General features: G+C 38.1%; 1 long non-coding RNA gene across 1 annotated transcript; it reads left to right on the top strand.

Annotated features, from left to right (window-relative positions):
• Window positions 1–3,689: 3,689 nt before the first annotated feature.
• On the top strand, window positions 3,690–7,530 carry LOC141542950 (uncharacterized). The gene is made up of 3 exons (XR_012482281.1): window positions 3,690–3,837; window positions 4,681–4,928; window positions 7,284–7,530. It is a non-coding gene; the product is annotated as an uncharacterized LOC141542950 (long non-coding RNA).
• The last annotated feature ends 230 nt before the right edge of the window (window positions 7,531–7,760 follow it).

Below are 7,760 nucleotides of genomic sequence, written 5' to 3'. Positions count from 1 at the left end.
AATATAGGCTCCCTAGATTAACAGAGGAGGAGATAAATTGCTTAAATAGTCCCATTTCAGAAAAAGAAATAGAACAAGCTATTAATCAACTCCCCAGGAAAAAATCCCCAGGGCCAGATGGATTCACATGTGAATTCTACCAAACATTTAAAGAACAATTAGCCCCAATGTTATATACATTATTTGAAAAAATAGGGGATGAAGGAGTCCTACCAAACTCCTTTTATGACACAGACATGGTACTGATACCTAAACCAGGTAGATCGAAAACTGAGAAAGAAAATTATAGACCAATCTCCTTAATGAATATTGATGCTAAAATCTTAAATAAGATATTAGCAAAAAGACTTCAGAAAATCATCTCCAGGATAATACACTATGATCAAGTAGGATTTATTCCAGGAATGCAGGGCTGGTTTAATATTAGGAAAACTATTAATATAATTGACCATATTAATAATCAAATTAATAAGAACCATATGATCATCTCAATAGATGCAGAAAAAGCATTTGACAAAATCCAACATCCATTCCTACTAAAAACTCTTGAGAGTATAGGAATAAATGGACTATTCCTTAGAATAATCAGGAGCATATATTTAAGACCTTCAGTAAGCATAATATGCAATAGAAATAAACTGCAACCTTTCCCAGTAAGATCAGGAGTGAAACAAGGTTGCCCACTATCACCATTACTATTCAATATAGTACTAGAAACGCTAGCCTCGGCAATAAGAGCCGAGAAAGAGATTCAAGGAATTAGAGTAGGAAAAGAGGAAATTAAACTATCACTTTTTGCAGATGACATGATGGTATACTTAGAGAACCCCAAAGACTCTGCTAAAAAGCTACTAGAAATAATTCAAAATTTCAGCAAAGTGGCAGGATACAAAATAAATCCACATAAATCCTCGGCATTTTTATATATCACTAACAAAATGCAACAGCAAGAGATATAAAGAGAAATTCCATTCCAAACAAATGTTGAGAGTATAACGTATTTGGGAATTCATCTACCAAAGAAAAGTCAGGAATTATATGAGAAAAATTACAAAACACTTGCCACAAAAATAAAATCAGACTTAAATAATTGGAAAGACATTCAGTGCTCTTGGATAGGCCGAGCGAATATAATAAAGATGACAATACTCCCCAGACTAATCTATTTATTTAGTGCTATACCAATCAGACTCCCAAGAAACTATTTCAATGACCTAGAAAAAATAACAAAAAAATTCATATGGAAGAATAAAAGGTCGAGAATTGCAAGGGAACTAATGAAAAAAAACTCAGAGGAAGGTGGTCTAAGTGTACCTGATCTAAAGCTATATTATATAGCAGCAGTCACCAAAACCATTTGGTATTGGCTAAGAAATAGACCGGTAGATCAGTGGAACAGATTAGATACAAAGGACAAAAAAGGATACATATATAGCAACCTAATCTTTGACAAACCCAAAGATACCAACATTAGGGATAAAAATTCATTATTCGGAAAAAACTGTTGGGAAAACTGGAAATTAGTATGGCAGAAATTAGATATGGATCCACACTTGACACCATATACCAAGATAAGATCAAAATGGGTCCACGATTTAGGCATAAAGAGGGAGATAATAAATAGATTAGAGGAACAGAGGATAATCTACCTCTCAGACTTGTGGAGGAGGAAGGAATTTATGACCAGAGGAGAACTAGAGATCATTATTGATCACAAAATAGAAGATTTTGATTACATCAAACTAAAAAGTTTCTGTACAAATAATACTAATGCAAACAAGATTAGAAGGGAAGTAACAAATTGGGAAAATATTTTTAAAAACAAAGGTTCTGACAAAGGTCTCATTTCCAAAATATATAGAGAACTGACCCTAATTTATAAGAAACCGAACCATTCTCCAATTGATAAATGGTCAAAGGATATGAACAGACAATTCTCAGAGGAAGAAATTGAAACTATATCCACTCACATGAAAGAGTGTTCCAAATCACTACTGATCAGAGAGATGCAAATTCAGACCACTCTGAGATACCACTACACACCTGTCAGATTGGCTAAGATGACAGGAACAAATAACGATGAATGTTGGAGGGGATGTGGGGAAATTGGGACACTAATACATTGCTGGTGGAGTTGTGAAAGAATCCAGCCATTCTGGAGAGCAATCTGGAATTATGCCCAAAAAGTTGTCAAACTGTGCATACCCTTTGACCCAGCAGCGCTACTACTGGGATTATATCCCAAAGAAATACTAAAGAGCAGAAAGAGACATATATGTGCCAAAATGTTTGTGGCAGCTCTTTTTGTTGTAGCTAGAAACTGGAAGATGAATGGATGTCCATCAGTTGGAGAATGGTTGGGTAAATTGTGGTATATGAAGGTTATGGAATATTATTGCTCTGTAAGAAATGACCAGCAGGAGGAATACAGAGAGGCCTGGAGAGACTTGCATCAACTGATGCTGAGTGAAATGAGCAGAACCAGAAGATCACTGTACACTTCAACAACAATACTGTATGAGGATGTATTCTGATGGAAGTGGAAATCTTCAACATAAAGAAGATCCAACTCACTTCCAGTTGATCAATGATGGACAGAGGTAGCTACACCCAGAGAAGAAACACTGGGAAGTGAATGTTAATTGTTAGCACTAATATCTGTCTGCCCAGGTTGCATGTACCTTCGGATTCTAATGTTTATTGTGCAACAAGAAAATGATATTCACACACATGTATTGTACCTAGACTATATTGTAACACATGTAAAATGTATGGGATTGCCTGTCATCGGGGGGAGGGAATAAAGGGAGGGGGGATAATTTGGAAAAATGAATACAAGGGATAATATTATAAAAAAATATATATATAATAAAAAAAAAGAAATAAACCATTCAAATGCCTCTTGATACTGTCCCAATCATAATCTAGACCTATATGCAAAGGGGCCACACAAACCTTTGTATATCTGTAATCACATTGTAATTGATCCTGGAGTTTCAATAACTCTACTTTTGCTCCTATTTCCAATGATATTTCTCTTTTTTCTAATGGTACTAAGGTCAGTTTCCTTCTTTTCTATTATAGTATTGAACATATGATCAGTCTTAATATGATACCATTTCTCACTTTTGACAGGAAGTATTGATATATAAGCTCTAGGAATAAATACCGTCTGATTTTCAATTTCAGTATACAATTACAAGTAACATTGTTAAAATCTAATGTTTCTTGGGTAACAGTTACAGTCTCCTAACATGAATGCATATTTCCCTCCCAGACAGACTTTAGTATAGAATTGGTATTCAATTCTTGTGCCATTTGGGGAAAAACCAGGGTCCAAGATGGTTTTCCATGTGCCAAACTGCTGGCCCAATTCTTGAGTGACAAGAATGTGTCTCATGGAGGCTTGTGTTTTCTAAGGGGCCAACCTGATGATCCATTATATAAACATACTGCTGCAACCCTCCTGTGCAGATGAGAGTGTTGCTATGACAGGGCGTCCCCTACATGCCCAGCATGTGTCACATGATACCCCAATCCCCATGAGACAATCCTAGGCCATGGTGAGTCCATCACGATAGCCCACCTTTTGGCCTCTGTTGCCAGTCCTGATTGTATATTTTGTTGTGTTGAAATGTATATAAGTGGTTCCTGTCTTTTCATCTTTTTTGCCAATTTACCAGTTCAGTGGACATCAAAGCCTCCTTACTGCCTTCTACCCCTGCCACTCTATTGTTAGCTGAAGTCATAGGCCACCGAGTGGACCATTGAGAACCAGCCACCACAGTCCTGTCAGCGCCAGTGTCTATTAATCCTTCAAACTTTTGGTTATTCAAAGTAAGCACCAGTATTGGGCAAGTGAATGTGATAGCCTTTGTAAAATATGTTTGCACAACAGCCTCTGAATTTGGACCCATCTGTGGAGTTAATTCACATTTATTATCTTCTGTTTTAACTATAAGTTCAGATGGAATGACTATTCCTTGAATTATACATTGTCCCTTGTTAATGTTTCAATATTGTCAGTGTTAATCATAGTTACAGACATAGGCACTTCCTCATAAGTAGAGGGCCTTCAACCTGGAGGAAACTTGCTGACAATGTCTGGTTTGGCACCCCATTTCTCTTTGGTGTTCTCACCTCCCTTCTTGAGAAGTCAGGGAGGGTGTGACCACCTGTGTTCTACTTGAAGCAAGGGATCCTTACAGCAGAGTGCTTATAGTTAGCACTTGCTCAGTATGACTGATGAGACAATGGCTCTGTAGTTGGCACATACTTAGTGTGCTGTAATGATATAATTCTACAGGTTTGAGTTAGACCTCCTGCAGCCACTGGCAGGTGGATCCTGTATTACAACACTCATATATATTTGTATGACTAGTTAGCTAATGAATACCAAGGTAGTGGAGGATTTATAACAAGGATTTTTAGTTGTTTTCTTTGATACTGTTGAATGGGCATTTCACAAACAGCATGAGGGGGTAGGTAGTAATAATCATTGCTCTGCAACAATCTGCACTACATTTCTTCTGTAACAAAGCCTTTTTGTATCCTATCTACACCTCCTACATTTCCCATGGCCTTAGCTACATCATTCTGTAATCAAGCAACACAATTAGTGAAGAGCTCCCCAGCTCTTACCCAGTTGGGTAAAGCTTTCCTTTTTACCCTTTTCTATAGGAATCCTACTCCATGCTGTTCTGGTACATTAGGATATTCGGGGATATGTCTCTTCAGTAAAATGGATCTGATTTCCGGTGTATGCATGAGCCCCAGTGCCACTAAGATGTTCAAAGTATAACTTCATGCTTGCTCCTGAAGCAATCTGAGGGGCAGTCAACCAAATCCATTCTAAAAATTCTGTCATCCAGAGCACTGCCTGGCCTGAAATCAACACTGCCCACTGCACACAATCTGCTGGAGGAGGTGTAAGTGTAATTGTTATTTATATACCCTCTTTCTAGGATTCATGGAAATCTTTTATAAAACCATATTGATTCATATTGTTTGTTATATTACTAATTGCTTGTGTAATACCTCCCATGCTGATGGATTTATGTATCCCTGTTTCAACTAAAACAAAAGAAAGCAGGAGATATAGCAGGCTGCAGATAGTGGGGGAACTTTGGGTAAGGTATAAGATCTTTCAGCCTGGAGGGAACCTGTTGTGTACTGTGTATGTGGCATGGAAGGGAGGAGGGCCAGGAGAACAGTGTGTGCGTGTCAAGGCCAGTTCAAAAGGATATTTTCCCTAGAGATGGATAACTGGCTCAGAGTAGTCTGCCTAGAGATTGGCTCGGAGTAGCCTGTAATGGGGCAGGGAAAAGGACAAGGATATCTGGGCTGGAATGACGTGAATCAGAATATAAAAGAATTGTAACTGTGCCACAGGAGATGAAAAGAGAGGGGGGTGTGGACAGAAGAAGTAGAGTGCACAATTAAATGCTTGCATTGCTGAACTATCTGGTGTGAAGGCTGCTCTATAAGGAGGAACACAGCTGGAGAAGGGCTGTGCGGAAGACGTCCAAAGACCTGGGAATGGTAAGGAATCCAGTTGAGAGCCCTTGAGTGAGTAACAGGACTCAACAGGAACTTGCTGACAATGTCTGGTTTGGTTCCCCACCTCCCTTTGGTCCTCTCACCCTTCCTGAGAAGTGAAGGAGGACATGACCACCTCCCTTTGGTGTTTGCTTTCCAATCATTGGGGCACAAAATTTCCCATGACATTATTTCAAGTTATAACATAACAAAAGGTGCCATGAGCCCATATTTATGAACTGAGTCCTTAACCTGGGTTAGAATTTTAAAGGAAAATGATTCATGTCTGTGTCTTCTCTGCCCTGGGTTAAAAGGGTAATCCTCCTCTATATAACAGGATATAATTCTTCCCACTCCTCTGGGTGTTGCCCTTGATCTCTAACCTGCTGCAAAAAATTTTTAAGTGAAGATAAAGAATATAATTGATTACCTTTTGCTTGTTGTCCACTGTGTCGCTGTATATATATATATATATATAATCCTGCTTTTCTTCAATTCTTATTTCATTTTTTTTACATTAGTCTTTGAAAGACTGTAAATCCAGATAGACACAAGAGTAGGGTGGGCCAAAGATGGTGAAGGGGAGAGGGAGGCCATTCATTATCATTCTCAGGCTCAGGAGAGGGACATCTACTGCTAAGATGTCTGTCTGTCGGTGCTCCAATTGTAAATTTCATGACCTCCTTTTTCTGATTCTTATTTCAGACTTTGTTTAATGAGATTATATATATTAAAATGACTTTTTTTTTTGTATTTCTCCTGGGCAATGCTTATCATAAGTGAGCTGTTCACCAAAAACAATCCATGTATCACAATTATAACATCCCTCCTCAGGTAACCATGGAGAAACTATGTAAGCAATGTCTAGCAATTTTCTAATGTCTCCTAATTGAACTATGCAACCCTGCTCTTTTTTACATTTATATATGGTCCTGACATATATTTCCCTCTTTGAAGGGAGTAGGGTGCCTATTTTCTGCCCCATTAGGTTACTTAACCATCTCCGCCAAATTCTGCTGGGAAACAGCACAGTTCGGCGGGCTCTCCCTCTGGAGTCCTCATAGAGGTTGTCTTGACCACGTAGCAATGCTTGACCTCAAAGTGGTCTAAATTCCTGTCACAGTTCCCTGGCATCAGTTGTTGAGGCTGTCTTCTAAGAGCTCAAAGCATATGAGCCCTTTGATCTCAGAGATGAGATGAATGAGGCAGGAGACTCATAGAATGTGAAAAGAGCTCTAGTTCATCATGCCATACAGCCTTTTGATGTACATTTTTGCAAGAGTGATCTGTATGTGTATGTGAACAGTAGGCAATCCCCAATCACCATTCAGAGAAGCAGGTCATAGGCTTTGTGTAGGCTATGTGTATGCATGGTATCCACCAATGGGAGGAGAGCCAATCCAGCAACTCATTCACAGGTGAGAGGCCCTGTTCAGGCATCCTTGCTTACATAGCCACTGGGCTTACTCATTCCCATGATCACAAGTCATTGCTCCTTAATCAACAAGGACATTTCTGCAAATGTGGCAGAAAACTTATTGTGCATGAAAGGCTGAGGTGGCCTTGGTACTCCCTCTCAGCAGGGTCCCATAACTCAGCAGAAAGTGCCATTCATATCCAGAGAGAGAACTATGGAGATATGCTATGGATTTTCACCTTTTTGTTGTTATTGTTTTTTGTTTAGTTGCTGGGTTTTTTTTTCTTTCTCATATTTTCCCCCTTTTGATCTGATTTTTTTTGCACAGCATGATGAATATGGAAACATGCTTAGAAGAATTGCATATGTTTAACCTATACTAGATTGCTTGCCATTATGGAGAAGAGGGAAGGGGAAAGAGAAGAAGAACACAAGATTTTGCAAAGGTGAATGTTGAAAGCAATCTTTGCATGTATTAAAAAAATACTATTTTTAAAAAGAATAAATGTTCTTAAGATTGCACATATTTAACCTATATCAGATCTCTTGCTGTCTTGGGTAGAGGGCAGACAAAGAAGGGGGAGAAAAAAATTTGGAACACAAAGTCTTAAAAATCAATGTTGAAAACTTTCTTTACATGTGTTTGAAAAAATAAAATACTATTGAGAAAAAATATATATACCCCCAAAATAGTCTTTATATTTAAGAAAATAAGTTTTCTTTTCATATTCTATGATTTATTTGCATATCACACAGGGAATAATTTTTCTTATTTTTACACATCAATACAAATTCTAAATAAAGA

This window comes from Sminthopsis crassicaudata, chromosome 5, assembly GCF_048593235.1.
Source record: "Sminthopsis crassicaudata isolate SCR6 chromosome 5, ASM4859323v1, whole genome shotgun sequence".
Classification (NCBI taxonomy): Eukaryota; Metazoa; Chordata; class Mammalia; order Dasyuromorphia; family Dasyuridae; genus Sminthopsis; species Sminthopsis crassicaudata.
Note: the sequence above shows the minus strand (reverse complement) of the source record. Positions and strands in the feature narration are given on the sequence as shown.